The sequence below is a fragment of the Brassica napus genome, chromosome A8, assembly GCF_020379485.1.
Source record: "Brassica napus cultivar Da-Ae chromosome A8, Da-Ae, whole genome shotgun sequence".
NCBI lineage: Eukaryota > Viridiplantae > Streptophyta > Magnoliopsida > Brassicales > Brassicaceae > Brassica > Brassica napus.
This window is the reverse complement of record NC_063441.1, coordinates 12,068,704-12,088,805: the sequence shown is the minus strand read 5'-3', so window position 1 is coordinate 12,088,805 and position 20,102 is coordinate 12,068,704. Positions and strand designations below refer to the sequence as shown.

General features: G+C 32.0%; 1 long non-coding RNA gene and 2 pseudogenes across 2 annotated transcripts; 2 read left to right on the top strand and 1 right to left on the bottom strand.

Moving 5' to 3' along the window:
• The first annotated feature begins 8,170 nt into the window (after nucleotides 1-8,170).
• On the top strand, nucleotides 8,171-13,010 carry LOC111215043 (annotated as a pseudogene).
• A 3,191-nt stretch (nucleotides 13,011-16,201) lies between these two features.
• On the bottom strand, nucleotides 16,202-17,780 carry LOC111215360. 2 transcript variants are annotated; one of them, XR_002664345.2, is made up of 4 exons: nucleotides 17,047-17,771; nucleotides 16,689-16,957; nucleotides 16,552-16,621; nucleotides 16,202-16,465 (listed from the first exon to the last, which is right to left on the bottom strand). It is a non-coding gene; the product is annotated as an uncharacterized LOC111215360 (long non-coding RNA). The 2 variants fall into 2 exon arrangements; XR_002664344.2 differs by having other exon boundaries at nucleotides 16,689-17,780.
• A 29-nt stretch (nucleotides 17,781-17,809) lies between these two features.
• On the top strand, nucleotides 17,810-20,088 carry LOC111215239 (annotated as a pseudogene).
• The last annotated feature ends 14 nt before the right edge of the window (nucleotides 20,089-20,102 follow it).

The window sequence follows — 20,102 nt, the reverse complement described above, 5'->3', positions numbered from 1 at the left end:
TCTGGTGAACCACCATCCTACACTGCCCTTGTCAGGGAGACACACTCCCGACCAGATGGGACTTTTGTGGACTATCGGGCTGAAGAACTGGTAACTCAGGCCGAGATGGAAGCCACACAGCTCTCTAACACTGAAGGATCACCAGGGAGTCCAAGTGCATCATCTGCTCCTTCTCGCCTCATGTTAAACAAGGCTTATCTGAAGGTATGATAGCTTAACATTTTTATTCTCAGACACTTTTAATCTTCTGTTCTGTTTTGACAATTGCATTACATGTGTTACCTGAGTTGATCAAATAGCCTTATATTAGTTTCTGTTTGGTCTTGTTTGGTTTTGAATATTTTTCCATTTCTCTTGACAGAATGCTAAGAGTAAGAGGGGATATGTTTACGGACTGGGCAGTGAACAATTCAGGGAGCATGCGCCTTCTTCACGCGTCCCCAATGGTATTGCCCACAATCTGGACCTGGAGATGCGTGTGGGCGGTCTTGAGACAACCCTCCAAAGTGTCACTTCTGATGTTGCTGGGGTGAAACAGGACGTCTCAGACATGAGGCAGGACTTTGCAGCAACAAGGGAAGCAATCAATCAGCTCCTCCAAACACTTAGGCCCCCGCAAGCACCTACTGGACAGACTTCTGATCATCAGGCTCAAGCACCAACTGGTCAGCCTAATCCTCTCAATGGCATTTAGAAGTTGGTACTTTATTTCATAACCTCTTTTGTAACAAGGTCTTTTGATAGTCTTCTTAGACTCAAAACTTTTAACCTTGTCTTATGTAACTTTTTATGAATGTTGAACCTTGACTATCTTGTATATTAAGCTCTGTGTTTATTGAATGTGCAATTTTAATAATTTGAATGAATCTCTAATATGAAAATTGGCTAATTAAAACTAATCAAACCGAATGTTTTTCAAAACAGTGAATACTATAAATGTTGAATCTTAGTAGCTAAATCGTGGCTATAATAACCACTGAAAACCGTTTTAAACCGTGGCTAATAGTGCCACGTCGAATAAGTGGCAGTATCGTGGCTATTATAGCCACTAGCAATAGCCACGTCTTAATATTATATCGTGGCTATTATAGCCACTAGCAATAGCCACGTCTTAATATTATATCGTGGCTATTATAGCCACGAAAACGCGCGTGGTAATAACGTGGCTACTAGCCACGAAAAGCCACGCTTATTTCTAGCCACGAGGCTATAGCCACGCTACTTTTCGGACATCTAAGCGTGGCTGGTTTTTTTTATAGCCACGATAATTTGCTCTATAGCCACAACTTTGTAGTGGCTATGCGTTGGATTTTTACTAGTGATTGTTTACGTGCTTAACATGTCCAACTATTCCATATAACTACTAGATGACCCAAAAAAGGATGTCCAACCATTCCAATTAAGGTAAAAATCATATATACATATACAATATATAAAGGGAAATTGGACTGTATGACCAACAAAAATTTTATAATTAGGTAACTAACTAAAAAAAAATTTGACCAAGATATTCAACGTATTTTCTAAAATATATACCGAACTACCCTTGAAGACAACCGGTTAACCCTTTTCTCCTGTCTTCTTCATTATTTTCCCAGATATCTGCAATTAACATCTACATCTGTTTATTATTTTTTTTATGTTTTCATCATCAATTTATTTCTGTTAATTTTTTTCCGATCAGCGATTACTCTATGGAATCAAAAAATCAATTCCTTCCACCTTCTGTCTTCGCACTCTGTTTCACTCATTAATATCTCAAACAGAACTGGAACATCCACAATCTAAGATGGACCTGGGATATTATGTAAATCTGGTGATGAAAAGTAATGGTGGTGGACAGATGAATGTGTGTTGTGTCGGGAATATATGAGGATATGTAGAAGATGATTCGGCAACTACTCAATGTAAAAAGGTATATAACATAGTAGTATTATTTGCAGAAATGTAATTACTATACTATTTAATATATACACTCCCGTTGTATTTCTATATTATTTCAATGAAATGGAACATGATGGCATATTAACATTTCTCTTTTTCGTATTAATCATTAATAAGTAATATAATGTTTATCATGTTTTATTTTGTTTAATGATTGAGCAATGTTATTCTTTTTCACCTTTCAAACTACAAAACTATATAATCTACAACGTTATGGTATTTCTATACCATTTGCGCTAAATGGAATAGCTTATTTTTTCTATTCACATATTCTTTATACGTATTATAACTTTATATTGTATTTTATTTATGGGGTTTAGGGTTAATGATTAGAGTTTATGGTTTAATATAAGTTTTGGGTTTAGTGATTGGGGTTTAGGGTTTAATATTTAGGGGTTGGACGATGGGTTTAATTAGTATTTAAGGGTTGGGGAGGGGGTGTGGGTTTAGTGTTTTGGGGATGTTAGGGGAGTGTTGGTGTGAAGTCTATAAATGGAATAATATTTTATATTTGGGTATTTTTTAATCTACAACGTTCTCGTATTTCTATGTCATTTGCGTTAAATGGAATAGCTCTTTTTTCTATTCACATATTTTTTATATGTATTATAACTTTATATTATATTTTATATTTGGATTTAGGATTAATGATTAGAGTTTAGGGTTTAGAATAGGGCTTGGGTTTAGTGATTCGGGTTTAGGGTTTAGTATTTAAGGGTTGGGGAGGGGGAGTTGGGTTTAGTGTTTTGGGGATGTTAGGGGAGTGTTGGTGGGATCTGTAAATGGAATAGTAGCTAGAACCATACTTGATTTTATTTTGGAAAACTATTATATTTTATACTGTAGTATTTATAAAGAATTTATAACATTATTTTGTACCCGTAACATAACGTCATCAATGGTGTGTTAATCGTTGTTTCTCTTCTTTAGTAAACCGTGATTATATCTCAACCTTCTTGCATGCATCTTCCACCATAAATACCACAAGACCATATAACCAATAATCCAATACACATACTCATCATCAACGATATAATCATCCTCGTTCACATGTTCTTTATGTCGACGTTATCTATTTTTTTCTGTTACCGATTACTTGGAAAGAGGAAGGACATAACCAGCATAATTGTACACTAAATGTTATTGAGTTAATAACGTCAAAATCAGTGACATATTCTTCATTTCCTTTCCAAAATTAGTTAGATGGCAAATTAACCCATATATAAACCACTTCTACGATACCAGTTAAAAAGGTACAATGAAAGGGATTTCCATTTTTCTTTTTTTGTAATCGAAAGGGATTTCCATAAACAGGCAAATATCATATAAAAACACACTCACACAAATATCATATGTTGCTAATATCAAATATTATTCTCAGCTAAATTCTATCTGTCTTATCATTTTGTCGAACGTAGTGATCAATTTTGCTTTTAGAAAAGCAGTATTCAGTTTTTGTTTAGTTCGGGTGGAATCACCTGCTAACTACACCATATACTGTGAAATAAACAGTATACCTTATGTCATTTTAATGTTTTATGTTCAATTAACTAAAAATAAAAATATAATCCATCAGATTTAAGAGGCCTTGCAATGTCTTTGCCCAACACTAAAAGTAAAACTAGTACAAACCAAAGTAACTAGAATCTTTGGTAATTGTGCTGCTCTTTTTGTTTTATGTTGTTAAAGAAATTAATTACTTCTCTGTCAAGGATTTTGTTTCTGTACCCAATGTTTCAACAGCCAAATCTCCTCGAAATTTTCACATCATGCCAATCTACAATTATTATCTAATTATTTCGTAAACTTCCCTTTACGATTATTTTTCCCTTTTCTAAAACTATATTTCTAATTTTCTTTGAAAAAAGACCCATCGGATTTATATGATAAACTACATCACTAGTATGTTATACTTTCTAAAGACAAACTATTTCTATGTAAAAAAATATCACACAGTGGCTCGTTCATTTGCGGGGGGAGGGGTGTAGAAGATCTATTCTAAATACACACTATATTTTTAGCCATAGTTCACAGCTGCATAAAACTTAAACAGTAAAAATGCTGGTCTTTCTCCATAAGGTTTGTGGATTAGTCTAAGCTTCAATTTAGTATTTTCCGGTTTTCCAATAAAACAACAACTGAAATGAGTTTTATCTATAAATTAACTTAGTTAATGAAAATATTGGTTGGTTTCACATTTTCTGTAAATAACAATGGAAGAAATAGTTACTTAGACCTGTTGCATGATATATCTCATTTAATTAATTTGTCTGTTGACTTATATATTTACTAAGAGCTACAAGAATTTTTCTATGAACGAGAGTAATGTGCTACTAGAATTAACAAATATGTTGAAGGGAACACACATTTATACTCATAAGGTGAAATCTGAAGAAACTATAGAGCAATACTCCATCTGTTCCTTATAGATCTATTTTTTAGAAAAAAAATTTGTTTCAAAAAGATACATTTTTTATATTTTCAAGACATTACTTAATGAAAAATTATACTTTTCAAAAAATACAATTATGTTTAATAAAATCTTATTGGTTAAAAGTTATTGGGAATAGTTAATTAAGAAAAATAATGTATTGGAAAATAAAAGTTTAAATGTTTTCTTAATAAGTATGAAAAAACTATAACATGAATCTTTTAAGAATGGAATGAGTATATAATAAGGGTTTGAACTTGGCGTGGAAAGATGTGACGAAGAATACCTTAGTTCATTTATTTATTAGTGAAAATCGAAACGAATTTATCTATCTTTTGCTATTTCATGGGCTCTTTTTAGTTTATTCCATTTTGTTTTCGGCTTTAGATTATTGAGCTGCCTAACCTTTGAGAAGAACAAAGAGGAGGCTGGCCCTCCCCTATCAACTTTGGTTGCCTAAAGTGAAAAAGAAAAGCCTAAGACAGCCAATTATTATAATTTTGAGCATGCTACTTTTTCTAAAATGAACGTCTCAGTCTTGTACTTTTAATTTTCTTCGAGCATATGAAAGCTTTAGAAAGAAATTTAGAAAGAAAAAACTTAGAATAGTTAGTTCAACTAAGAGACAATTAGTAACTGTTCCCTAAACTCTAATTTCTATTTACTAATTGTTTTCTTTTGTCAATTGGGAGGAGTTCGGACCAAGCCCAAATGACACTGGTGTAAATCATCTTTTCCAATAAGATTGAACTATGAACACAGTGGACCCAATTCTCACGCTAAACCACTAGCCCAACGTATCATGAGTTCAATTTACTGATTGTTGAGAACAACAAATGTTTAGGACACGATCAATCCAACACTGGCATTATTGGTTATATAGACTAGGTACGAACATTTTTGGTTTTATTAGGCAAGGTCCAGCTTACTCCTTTTGATCATGCAGGTTACTACACCACCAAAAATTCGTCTGAGATGTCGTAACTGTGACTAATTTGACTGGTACAAACTAGTAGGATTGATTTAACCTGCATGAGAAGATATGTATGAATTGATTTAATCCATGGATATATAGAGCCTACCATAACATCATTGGTGGAAACGCATGAACAACCACCAATGAAGGAACGAATCCATCATTTTCCGTTCATATGTTCTCAGGTGGAAATGAAATTTGACGTTGGAGGAACCAAACGTTTCCATAGATTAAAAAGTACATTTACATCTTTCTAGGAACTAGGGTTCCAGATACATTTCTACATTTTTTTGTTTGTTGGGGCTGTAATTTAGAGAAACGAGAGTTAGTGGCTTCCTTTTTTGTTTTCCAAATTGTTAAACTTTCTTTTTGGTAAGTGGCTATGGTTCGACTTTATTCCAATTACAAAGATTTCTCAGTAAATGGCTTTGAAACGTTTTGAATTGGGTCTTTATGGAGTGGCTATTTTTTTCTTCATCGCTAACTTTATTAGTAAATGGCTACGGGTTCGACTTTGTCTCTTTTCCTCATGTACTTGTCGACTGAACCTTGCTCTCAAACCAAAATTCGTCTAGACAGAAATCGAAAGCTAGTGTCCTACTCGAAAACATGAGTAATGACTCTCTTGATTATTATCCCTAACATAAAAAAGTTAAATGATTCTTCTTATATTAATTTAACCTAAATTTTAAGCGTTTTGCAGCTACCAAGTGACATGAGGTCCAAACCCATATTTGGTGGAGAAAATTGAATTTACCCATTTAAACCAACTTCCAATAAATATGTCCATATATAACTTGTCCATTATAATTAGGACACTGTCGCATTTGACATACCTACTTGGAGTGGCGGATTTCATCGCAGCAATAATCTGGTTCTAGCTAGCATGCGCATCTCTATCAACACTTGTACGAGATATATACTTAGCTTCTGTTCTTGAGTAGGTGCATCAATTTGCTGGAAAACGGATTAGTCGCAATTCAAAAATATTAAAAGGATCAAGAACAGGGGCAGACGTAGTAAGGGAAGTACGGGGTCACGTACCCCGTCTCATTCTTCATTTTCTTTAAGTAATTAACGTTAATCAAGGGCAGTGCTCCCATCTAGTTATAAAATATAGTGAATTTTTTTTATGTGCCCCCGGTTAAATGCAGTTCTAGATCCGCCACTGATCAGGGGACTGGGACGAGTTCCCTAATACCTACGTCTAGTGAAGAAGTTGTAGCTGATGTTTTCAGAAATAAAAAGGTTAGGAGCTGTTCCAAAATTTGTTCTCAGAGCATCATTATCCCATATACTCATAGTTATTCTTTAATACTTTTAATCAATAAAGTGTGTTAAGAGACTCTGTTAAGAGACCCGAAACATTTATGTCCTCCATTACAAGTCTCTTACTTAAGAGTTCTTAAAGAAAATTTATTAAACAATTTTTTATTAAACTTAAATTTTTTTATTAAATAAAACATAGTAAAAGATAACATTTTAAACATAAGTTAATAAATTGAATAAATATAGATTTGACAATTATAATTTTATTAATTAAGATTTGATAACAATTTACATATCCTCCATTCTTTTTAATGTTATATTATCCCCTATATATTAAAAGAGTAGCATTATAACATTTTAGCTATGACATGAGAATGCTTCTTAAAATTTTTAGAGAAATATGTTGGTCCACTAAGTATATATTATATATTTCTCTTTAAAATAACCGTAAAATTAATTAACAATCTATAACTCTAAATATGTTGGTCCACTAAGTATATATTATATATTTCTCTTTAAAATAACCGTAAAATTAATTAACAATCTATAATTAATATCTTTTTCTTCTTTCTTTAAATAAAAGCTAAGAAATTACCAAAAGTGAATAAAATATATATGATAATTAATAATTTAATAATTAAGATTTGATAACAATTTACATATCCTCCATTATTATTATTTTTGGTTAAATCCTCCATTATTTTTGTTTAATGCTATATTATTAAAATAAAATAAACAATTATATTAAAAAAAATTTAGACTTTCTCATATATGTTATATTTTTAATTATTAAAAACAACTATAAATTACAAAAATGTTAAAAATATCACATTGAAAATTTTGTGATCAATAGTTTTAATTTTTTTTTTGTTATAGTAAGATTCAAATGATCATAAAACCATATGAGTAAAAATCACATTTGGTAGATATTCAGATTGATATATAATATAATATATATTATATATATATATAAATTGTACCTTATAAAAATAAATAAATATTTTAAATTAAAATTTTGCATTGAACAAGTATTAAGAACTTAATATTTTTATCTTGAAATTTTAATTTAATTTTTTAAAAAATATTATAAATTATTAAAAGTATTAAAAGTCCCACACTGAAAATTTTGTTATTAGTGGTTTAAATGTTTTTTTCTTAAAACGATCATAGTTTCATTTAATAGATAGTTATATAAAAATATAGTATATATCTAATATTATTTTAATTTATTTATATACAATAAGAAAATAGAGAAAATAATTGTTTAAATTTATTTACCACCAAATTATTGTAAATAAAAAGTGATTTATTTAATTTATGTATATGTGTCAGCTTAATTATTTGTGTAACAGTAATATTTTTTCAATTATTCAGCATATATATTTTTAATTTATTTCATAATATGTAAGAACATTAACCAAATAATAATTCATAAAAATAATTTATATATAAAATGTTTATTCCGCGCAAAACACGTATCTTAACTAGTTACATACTGGACATGAAAATGTCTAATATATATGTATATCTTATCAAATTCGTCTTATTATGAAGTTTTTTGGAAACATAATTTTCTTAAAAACAAATCTGCAAAAGTTAAAGCATATCCAATCCCACTACATTTGTTTTTCCAAATTCTATTTTAGAATAACAAATGTTCCATCCTTATTCTATTTTCTATTTTATAATGGAGTAAAAGAAAATGAGTAAACAATTGTATTTTTTTGTTCGTCACTCTATTTTCCTTTCAAAATATTTTGAACTTCATTATACTCTATTTAAAAAAGAAAAATTCAATAGAAATGATTTTAAGTCCAAAATAAACAAATATCATACTAAACAAAGAGTTGTACATCTAATGATGAACATTTGACTCTAGTTGAACGTTTGAACCTCCAGTAAGTCTGGCTTTAATAAATATCTAGTTTAAGAAAGCATCCAATCTGTCACAACACTCAAGTGTAGTAATAAAAACAAGACTAAAATTATACAGTTTAAGAAGGCATCTAATCTGCCACAACAGTCAGTGTAGCAATAAAAACTAACCCAAATTTAATCCACAGCTAAGAGATGCAGATAGGTTAAATATCCAGCACGTGTTAGATGGGGGAGAGTATCCACTACCGCCCCGATACCATCGTGTTCGTGCTCTGATTACACTACCACAGTGTTCTTTTTAAAGATACAGTCTGGCTTTAATTAAATATCTGGTTTAAAAGAGCATCTCATCTGTCGCAACATTCGACATCATAATAAAACAAAGCCCATAATTTAATCCACAGCTAAGAGATACAGATAGGTTAAATATCAGGCACGTGTCAACACGTGTTAGATGGGGGAGAGTATCCACTACCTCTCCGATACCATCGTGTTCGTGCTCTGATTACACTACCACTGTGTTCTCTTACAGTTATTATAATATCTTGAGTGAACAATAAAAAAACCCTAATCAGCGACTACAATTGTAGCCGGGTGAACAAGTGTTCCGTGCCTATAAATTTGATGATGAAAATGGATTCCGTATCAAACGTGCTATTGAACATGGAAACCATATCGCTTTTGGGGCCGAAACATGGATCTCAATTCTTTCTTCTTTCTCCTAACAACTTGTTTCCAGTAAGGAAACTCTCTTGCTTTCCGCCGAAGTCACTTCCCACTAAGCCTTCAGAGTATGTACGCTTGAAAGCAATGACTTCTCCAACTTGTGATGAGCAAACAAGCAATCGCAAGTACATGAAATTGCTCCCTTCTCCATGGACTGATCGGTTCCACTCTGTTTCTGACGATGTCTCGGTAAGTATATATCATACACATATTGACACACACATATATATTACATATGTATGTGAAATGCATGCGTACATACATGTTTTACTTTTAGGAAATGGATGCGCTTACGAAAGAAATGGATGTACTAAGTCCGAAAGTGAAGAACAAACTCATGTCTTTTCAAGGGTCCGACTCGACAAAAAAGAGAATCCTTATGATATATGTGTTGGTGAGCCTTGGTCTTGCACATCACTTTAAGGACGAGATTAATGAGACTCTACAAGAGGGCTTCGAAAAGATAGAGGAGATGATGGATGGTGAAGATGATTTGTACACAGTGTCCATCATCTTTTGGGTTTTTAGGAGATACGGTCACAACATATCTTCAGGTAAAGAAGTCTCTAAATAGGCTGTTGGTCATATTCATACAAGTTTTTGTTGTCTCTAGTTATTATGTTTGACATCTTGATCCATCTCTTGGTCAATAGATATTTTCAGAAGATTCAAAATGAACAATGGATGTTTCAAATACTCTCTAACCGGAGATGCCAAGGGTATGTTGAGCTTGTATGAAGCAACGCATTTGAGGACGAGGAAAGATGATATATTGGACGAGGCATTGATATTTACATCGAGCCATTTGAATTCAATTGCTGCATGTGGGACGTGCCCGTCTCTTCTCTCTGTGCGTATACAAAGTGCTCTCATTCTATCTCAGCATTGGAACATGGAGATTTTAGTTCCACTGGAGTATATCCCATTCTATGAACAAGAAAAAGACCATGATGAGATGCTGCTAAAGTTTGCTAAGCTCAATTTCAAGTTCCTACAGCTCCAATACCTTCAAGAACTCAAAATCATTACAAAGAATATAATCTACTATCAGTTCTACATATGGCTTCACTTAAGATCATTTTAAATATGTTATTCTAACGACACATGTATATATATGTGGATGCAAGATGGTACAATGAGCTCGGGTTTGCATCTAACCTCCCACCCTACTTCAGAGACAGAATTGTCGAAAATTATTTCTTTGTGCTACCAATTTTTATTGAGCCACAACTCTTACGTTCAAGGATGTTGTTGACTCAGTTCTTCACCTCTTTAGAGATTCTAGATGACACATTCGACAGATATGCGTCCCTTCCTGAGGCTGAAAGCCTTTTCAACAGCTTGAAAAGGTATCAAAATTTCAAATAAACAATTATTATGATTGTGCTGATGTTGTTAATGTATAGGTGGGCGCCTGATGATGCCATGGATAAACAACCTGATTATTTGAAATTCGTGTTGAACTCCATATTCAAGATTTTTGAAGATTTGGAAAGAGTACTTAAGACAGAAGGAAGATTGTACAGCTTGGATGCCACTAAAGATGAGGTAAATTTTAGCATATCTCACATCCAAAATGGAGATGTTAGAAGCCCCTAAATAGCGTGGATTAAACCTCACTAATTGTTATTTCTTAGTTAGAAACCTATAATATTATTTCACTGATATCAGAGCCACAATGAACCCCTAAATCATTCACCTCAACTAAACGTGTTATAAATTGTAAACACACTAGATCCGCGCAATTGCGCGGAATGAATTTTATATATAAAAATAATTTTATCTATTATTATTTATTTGTATTCATTTATTTATAATGTATATAATTAAATTAGACTAAATATATAAATCAAAACAATACATCTTGTTTATTTACGATATTGTTTTGGTAAATAAATCAAAACAATTATTTTATTTATTTTATATGGTATATAACTAAATTTCAATAACATGGACATATATATATATATATAATATTTTAATATAAATATTTATTATTGAGAATTCATACTCATGTGATTAACACAAAATTTATATTGTGCAATTTTATGAATGCAAATTTAAATATTTAAATATTAAGGTTTCAATACTTTTTCAATAAAAATTTCAAAATTATCATATTTAAGTATTTTTTTATGTTATATAGTTTAATTTTAAACTATATTAATATATAATATGAATTTCTAGTAAATGAGACTTCATATTTATACGATTTATGATCATTTGTATTTTGTTATTACCAAAAACAATTAAACCATTGATCTGTTAGTGTGAGATATTTAACGTTTTTAGTAATTTATAGTCGTTTCAAAATATAACATATAAGAAAAAAAATTATTATATGATTAATGTGGTTGTTTAATATCTTTTAATAATATAAAATTAAATAAAAAAGAGCTAAGATAAAAAAATTATTATCAAATATTTATTATTCATAATCATTAATTGTCATATATACGTCAAACATATTAGGCAATTCGGTAGATTTTATTTGAGGAAAATACGAGAATATTATTTTGTACACTATTTATCAAATTAATAGTCAGTTTAATAAAAAGTATAATATAAGTTAAGATGAACCAACCCATTTTTCTACAAATTCTGAATTTTATTCTCATGGTGACATGACATGTGGTTACAAAAAAATGTTGTAATGTTTCTCAATTAATATATAAAGGATTGAAAGTGGAAATAATTTATCACTAATATATAAATGTTTGTGTTGGAAACCCATAATTGCTTGTGGTAACCAATCAAAATTTTCCTTTTGAGTATGGTTAAGTTGTGGGCAGTGAGGACAAATATGTAAATAAAATATACATTAAATCAGTGATAATATATTCTACCATAGCTTTGGATTTTGTTATTTATTGAACTCGCAGGATCATAACATTAAGGAAAAAAGATTATGGGTATTTATTTCAAATCATTTTGAAAACGACATGTTTGCCAACTTTTGCGCATGCACAGTTCAAGATAGGTGCGAAAGCTAACTTTGATCTCGCAAAATGGGGACTTGTGGCTCACGTACCTAGCTTTAAGGAGTACATGGAGGTTGGTGAGGAAGAGATCGTAGCGTGTTGACTTTGGCAGGTATATTTATGTCTATGGGAAAGACAGCTACTAAGGAAGCTTACGAGTGGCTCAAGTCCAGACCGAAGCTCGTCAAAGCTTTATGTATCAAAGGCCGTCTTAGGAATGATATAACCGGTTATGAGGTACAAATGCGTAAATAATTTATTCACATCTCTCGTATGTATACATCCTTTGTTCTATCTATCCAACTCATGACACGTATTGATTAGGATGACATGAGTAGAGGATATGTCACAAATGCGATCAACTGTTATATGAAGCAATATGGAGTTCCCCTAGAGGAAGCTATTAGGGAACTTAATAAAATTGTTGCAGATGCCGATAAGACACTAAATGAAGAGTTCTTGACGACAGTTGCCGTGGGACGTGGTGTTCTTAAGGCAGCCATGGATTTTGGACGCATGATCGCTACCACCTATAATGTAGATGAAGGGTCGAAGGAAAAATCAAGGAGTATATGACTTCTATGCTCCTCGATCAGATCCGTCTTTGAAATTGTTGACGAGTATTGTTGCGTGTTTGATTAACAAGTGTGGCATTTTTTCCTCTTGTACAACGTCATGTATTTGGTTTCTACTGATTAAGATATGATGGGTGTCTTTTAAATTCGAAAACCACACTGTTTATGCATGTTGTCATAATATATGCGAGTCTATTTAAATAATTTAAGTAAAATGTTATTTTGAGTAACTAAACGATCCCAAATGCCATCATACAATATGATTCTGAAAGCTTCCTCGAGTTAATAGACCATCTAGCCATTAAATATCAAAGCGATTAGATGTACATTGGTGTACTTTCAGTAACCATCCGACTTCGAAGCGTCACACCGTTAGCTTGGTTATATTAGACCAAACACATATGGGCCGACCGTAGTTAAGCCCATCAAGCCCATTGAGGTTTCTGCACTAGCTTTTGGTGCGTGTCTGAGTCAAAGGAAGAACACACACTCTTGTCATTACCTGAGTACGGAGAAGCCAGCTTGCTACACCAACACGCCAGCCTCTTCTCTCTGTACCTTTAACAAATTTGATGCCTTAGATGCTGGGGTAAGCTAACGTGAACATTAGGTTAAAGATATCTCCTTCTGTCTTTTTGTATATAAGGCGAAACGTCTCTGTAAGCCGTTTTTAAGTTGAATGAAATACAAAGTACATTTTCATCTTCAGTAAATCTTGTATGTTTCACATGGTATCAGAGCACCAGTGAGTATCCATGGCTGAACAACAAGATTCTATTTCGACTCTAAGCATTTCATAATGTGTCACTTTAAAACTTTCATCTTCAAACTATCTTTTTTGGAATACTCAGTTTGAATTTTTTCTTCCTAGCCAGTCTCTTTTTGGGTTCATCAATGGGTCCTCTCCTCGACCAGCACCAACAGTCACAGTGCGGAATGGTGATGTAGTTGCAGAGGAAGCAAACCCAGAGTTTGTTAGATGGATCAGAAAAGATCAATTGGTTATGGCGTGGTTGTTTGGTTGTCTGACTGAAGAAGCTCTTCGGTCCATGTATGGTCTTCAGTCTGCTCAAGAAGTGTGGTTCAGTTTTGGTAAGAAGTACAACATGGTGTCTGCTACACGCAAGCTTGATCTTCAGAGAAAGCTTCAGGGTATGAAGAAGACTCAGAAGACATGTAGATCTAAAGATTTTTTGTCAAATTATGATTATATTTTAAAATAATAGTTCAATATATATATGCATAAAATTAATTAATATATTAAAATATCATAGATTTTATTTTTATTTTTGAAATTAAAACTAAAATAGTAAAAATAATTTTATATAATAATTTAATAAATATTGCAAATTTTAATTATTTATTTTTAATTATTAAGATCTTTGTTGAATAAGAATGAATATCTATGATTAAATAATATTATTTAACGGTAAAATAATTTTATGTCTGAAACTGTATTCTATTTAAATGGTTTTATATTGTACATGTAATGATTAAAATAGTTTTAATGAAAATCTTAGAAATATATTTAAGTTTAGTAGCTCTTATGATTTGGTCCAAAATGTGGCTATGTTTTAATAAAATAGATTCTGGACAAAAGGAGTGCACAAAAAAAAAAAAAAAAAGATTCTGGACAAAAGATAATTCATCCATAAGTTTGTTTTCCTTATTTATTGTTACTAGAGATTTTCCCGGGCTACGCCCGGGTTTCTCGTATATACTAAATGAATTTTGATATATAATATTATTTAAATATTTAAATGTAAAATATTATTTATTTCTTTGTTCATTTTCTCATTCCCAAGTTAAAAAAAAACAGATGTATATTCCCCAATTCTATTTGCCAAAAACTTCAGCCCTGAGGGAAGAGGAATAATATGAATTTATTTCAATTTTATATCCTCTGTTATATTTACTTCATCAAAATTGTTTTAGTTTTTATAATTTAGCAATAGTTCGCTAATAAACTAAGATGAATAATGTTTGATCTTTTAGGTGTATTAGTTGAATTGGTTATTAATTAACTGAAAATTGTTTTTTTGTTACATTGAAATGATAAAAATTATTTATAATTTATGTACTTTATTTTCTTCAAATTTAACTATGTTTTTTTGTTAATCTATTCTCTTTAACGTTTGTTTATTTTGGTTTAATTTTTTCTATTTTTATATTTTCATCTAATCGTATTGTGGAAGGTAAATACAATTTCACAAATTAGTTCAAACTCCAATTTTTCATTTTAATTTTTTTTAAACATGTTTAGACTATGAATTTATATGAAATCTGCACGTCATTGTATGTCACACAAATTATCTAACAGGATATTTATGATTGATATAGTATCTCAAATTTTTTTATTCCATTTGAATCTATCGTACTCTACTTTTACATGTTTTATTTATTTATTTTTGGCTTATAGCTAGAGTAATGGAATAATATTCGATACTTTTTATCTTATTTGGCTTAGTTACACCTCTGTTATTACGTGTATGCCATAGTTTGACTTAAAGCTGTCTCTCCTTGTAGTGCTTTCAGGATACATATGTCTACTTTTTAGCCATCATGAAGATCAAATACATTGCATCATCGGACGTAAGAAAAACACAAACTCAAAACGCACTACCTCTCCAGAAAAAAATCTTCAACGATTATCTATTCAGGACATAGCTTTAATTATCTCCAAGCCACAAATAGAAAAACAGTGTGAAGGTATACATAAACAATAGAGAAATATTCTCAAAGCAGGAGCTACCTTTAGTCTGTAGCACTATCCTCCAGAATTCATCCATATCCTTTGATATTGGTTTTGTACACCTCCTGAAGGTAACACGGCCTCTCTCAAATGTGTGATACCTTTAACAATGGTGTTAGCGATCTCGAAATATAAAATTTAGATCTTAATCCCTTTAGTCCTCGTTGCAGAAGAGAATACCCCATATAAAACACTCCATAACTGCAACATGACAGGAAAATATATTTTTAGGACAATACCAGAAAACTTATAAACTAAGAGTCAAATACATAATATGGTCTGATGTGGGACACACACTTACCATGTAACCTCCACACAAAAATTTTAAGATACTAAGCTCCAAACCATGAGAAGTCATCATCAATAGCATCACAGGAATAAAACCTAGAGTAAAATGTTCTACTATCAAATTGAGTGGCTACCTGAGTTGTATATGAATGATCGTGAGAACTAATTCTGGAGTTGTATATGAGTGGCTACTATCCGATTGTGAGCTCCTTATCAACACTTCTTCAAAAATAAGATTTTGGGCTCAGCTGAAACCAAAGTAGTTCTTTCTAAACTATCACGATTTCCAAATGTTCTGAGAACTTTTCATTCAACCACTGGTTTTAGCAGTTTTAAGAGCTTTTGTGGCCTTGTGTTCCTTAAACTTGATGGGTTGAAAAAAAGGAAACTGGAGGTCGAAAGAACCACCACTAGTAGAATTATAACAATCAGCACACACAAAAATACAATCTGAAATAAAGGTACATCGAATTCTGAAGCTTTACTTACATGTAATCAGTTGTTCAAAAAAAAAAAATTACATGGAATCAAAGGGTCCCAGGGTATCGGCAAAACGTTTGATACTTCTCTCAAGAAAGTCAGTATGAGGAAACTTTCTGTTTCGTAACCAACATACTTGAGTCTTCTATAACTGCCTTCATAACTCTACAATGTAACAAATGTACATAAATATTACGCACTTGCACATATGAAGGATGAATATAATCGAAGGTAACAAAAAGATAGCTTACTTGTTCGGAACTATCATAATACTCCTTTCCAGCCAGCGTAGTAATGATCGAGAGCTGATGTCTTGCTTCCCTGTATTTCGAAGTATATAACACATTAAAACCACAACTAAACCAGTTTCGAAGAAGGTGGAAATTACCCTTTTCTGTTAGTATATAGTGAGAGAGGATGGATACTGAAGAGCCTGAATGGTTTTCCTCTGTTACAGTCATGTAGATACTTTGATGAAGCATGGTGATGGAAGACAACAGTTACAACTGAGATTTGGCAAGGCGGTGAAGGTTAAGATTACATGTAATAGGAGAGAGATGAAGCGGCTAGAGGCCTGTGAATCAGACGGAAGCGTAATCCCGAATCTAATGGCTTGGTGAGTTGTCGTTGAAATATAGGGAAGCATGAGATGCGCTCCTGAGATGTGAAGAATCAATGTAATCTTCTACAAAAGAGTTTCTCAATATATAAGCAGAGAAACAAAGGGAGGTGGAAAGATTGCTCACTCATCAAGATAGAGTAAAGAAATGATTGAATGATTGAAAGTGGATCAGAAACGGAGATTTGCATTAATCAATCGGCAACGACGATGGAGAAGTAGAAGAGGCGAAACATAAAGTAAAAAAAAAAGAAAAGAGGCGAAACAGGACAGTCGTATAAATTCAGAGTAAAGAAGAGCTAATGATGTGGTAAAATAAAGTAATCCTATTGGCCGAATTAACAATCCGACGTGGACAATCTGACTACTCCTCATGTATCCTTTTTAGTATTAGTTAGATTCATCTGAATTCACAATATATTTCAACTCAAATAACTAATTAGTGACAATTTATAAGCTGGTCATGGTTTCATATATTCACTCTGTTTTAGATTAGATGATCTTTTCAAAATTTTATATAAAATTTAGTGTTGTTTGTGTACTTTTGTATTATACACCATAATTTTTAATTGATTGAGTTATCTATAACTAATTTTATTTTTATGCAAAAATAACTAAAATGAAAAGGTTATTAATTCTTTAATCCGGTATGAAAAACCTCATATCACTTATTTTGAAATAAGGGAGTATTAATTTTAGTATTATCCGACTAGTTAATTACTTTGTGGGTCTTGTGCAATCATTTTAGTTTTTTTTTTGTCAGCCAATCATTTAAGTTTTATAGAACAATGAAGAATTTTGTACACAAAAAAATACCCTAAAGTTTTGGAAAAATAATTCCTAAAATATAACCAAAAACTTGCAAATTTTCTTGGACCGAGTGCAAGTACACTTGTGGCACGTACCAAGGACTGGACCTGGTTTAGGTACCCTTTTGTCACATTCATTAGTCATTTTCAATGTGTTTCTAATGTCCTATTTGAGAAAATATTTTTTTCCTCGTTAATCTCGGAATTATCTTGTAATTTTGTTAATTATATTTATTTCACCTTATTTATGCTAATATACATGAGGACTAATGGACTTCTGACTTGAAATCATACTGAGTAGATCTGTTCACGTAGACCATTATCTTCAAATGTTTTGGGATGCATGCAGAGTATCTGCGTCCAGAATCTCCTTAGCAGCAAAACGGTTCGGTCCTTTGAGAATATAAGAAAAGAGATCAATGTGATGATGGATAAGCTTGAGAAAGCGAGTTCATCCTCTTCACGGGTAAATCTAAGCAAACTCCTAATGACTCTTACAAATGATGTGATAGCTCGAATTGTATTGGGAAAGAAATATAGCAGCGACGAACGTGAAGATTATTCCAATAACCTAGTGAGAAGATACATGGAGATCTTGGGTGCTTCCCCTATCGGCGAATACATTCCTAGCTTGGCATGGGTAACTAAGGTTACGAGGTTTTGATAGAAAAGTTGACAAACTTAAGAACGAGATTGACAGCTTTCTGGAAAAAGTGGTGCAAGAGCATGTAGATGCAGATGAAGACCAGTTAAATTGTGTTGATATATATTGTTATCAACTCAAAGGGATAAGACGACACCATTCGAGCTTGACAGAACCAGTTTGAAAACCCTTCTCTTGGTAAAACAAAGTCACTCTCCTTCTTTTACATTTTTTTAAAATGATTTAATTTTGTTTTTCTAAACAAAACTTCATTAATTATCTTACCATAATTCAACCAATAAAAATAAATTGCATAATATAAATAGTTTGTTAAAAAGTTTACATTTAAAACATCTTCTAATTTTAAACAAAAAATCTTCTAAAATGTCATCTTTTACAAAACGGTATATGAATTAGTTATAAGTCATCAACTCATGATCACTAGATGCGGTGTAACTAAGAATATGTTGTTCGGAGAATCAGCATCAACTTTCACACTACTAGAATGGACAATGACAGAGCTTATGAGACATCCAAAGTGTATGAAGAAACTCCAAGATGAGATTCGTTCTGTTCAACCTCATAATTCATATGTATCGGAGAAAGAAGCTGAAAAGATGAATTATTTATATGTTGTGATCAAAGAGGCGCTTCGGTTACCTCCCCCGGTACATTAATTCCCCGACAATTAAGCGAGGATGTCAAATTAAACGAATATGACATACCTGCAGGATCATATGCAAGTCATTTCATCTTACATATAAAGATGACATCTAAGATTTTAAATTACAAATTAAAAGATCTTTTTTTAAGATGAATTTTGTATATATAAAACAGGTGCAAATAAATGTATGGGCGATCCAACGACAGATTGCAACTTGGGGCCCAGACGCAGATGAATTTAGGCCAGAGAGACATTTAGACTCACTATTGGATTTTCATGGAAATGATCAAAAGTACATTCCTTTTGGATCAGGGAGAAGGAAATGTCCTGGAATAGGGCTTGCATTAGCCTTGGCCGAGGTTACATGGCCAACCTTGTGAACCGGTTCGACTGGAGAATCGAGGTAGGACCACTTGGAGATGATAAGCATGATCTAGATGAAGCATCTAGTATTGATGTTTGTCGCAAGTTCCCTCTATTTGCACTTCCATCTCTTCCTTAATTCTCCATGTAAGACTTTATAAACCCTAAAACAATAAAAATAGTCCAGTGTTTTTTTTGGGGTAAAAAGACAAATATCTAGCCAACTGGTTAACGATACGATTTGATCAACCTGTATTGCACATTAATGGTAATCAGAAAATATTGCAAATTTACGGATAATTTAGTGATAGATTACGTACATAATCTATAATATTTAGAAAACTTTGAACTGCGGTCGTTTTTATTTAGCGATCAGTCTACATGAGCTACATACCGCTTCAGAAACAACACAATTCAATAAAGTTTGTTCAATAAGATTTATCAGTATAAATATATATGGCGTATATTTTTGTCTTGTTTCCCTCGAATGACCCATCAAAGGATGCGTATGCTTAATCACAATTTTCATAGAAGCTGAAGACGATTTTCTTCATAATCAGTGTCTTTTTCCTTGTCTTAATTAATGACTTAAGGTCTTTACTGATGATGCACCTCCAAACACTTTGATTATATTATAATTATTATGTAGTTCGTGCAGGCAGATCTATCTTCTTGATCTTGGATATGTCCCCACCCCACGTCAA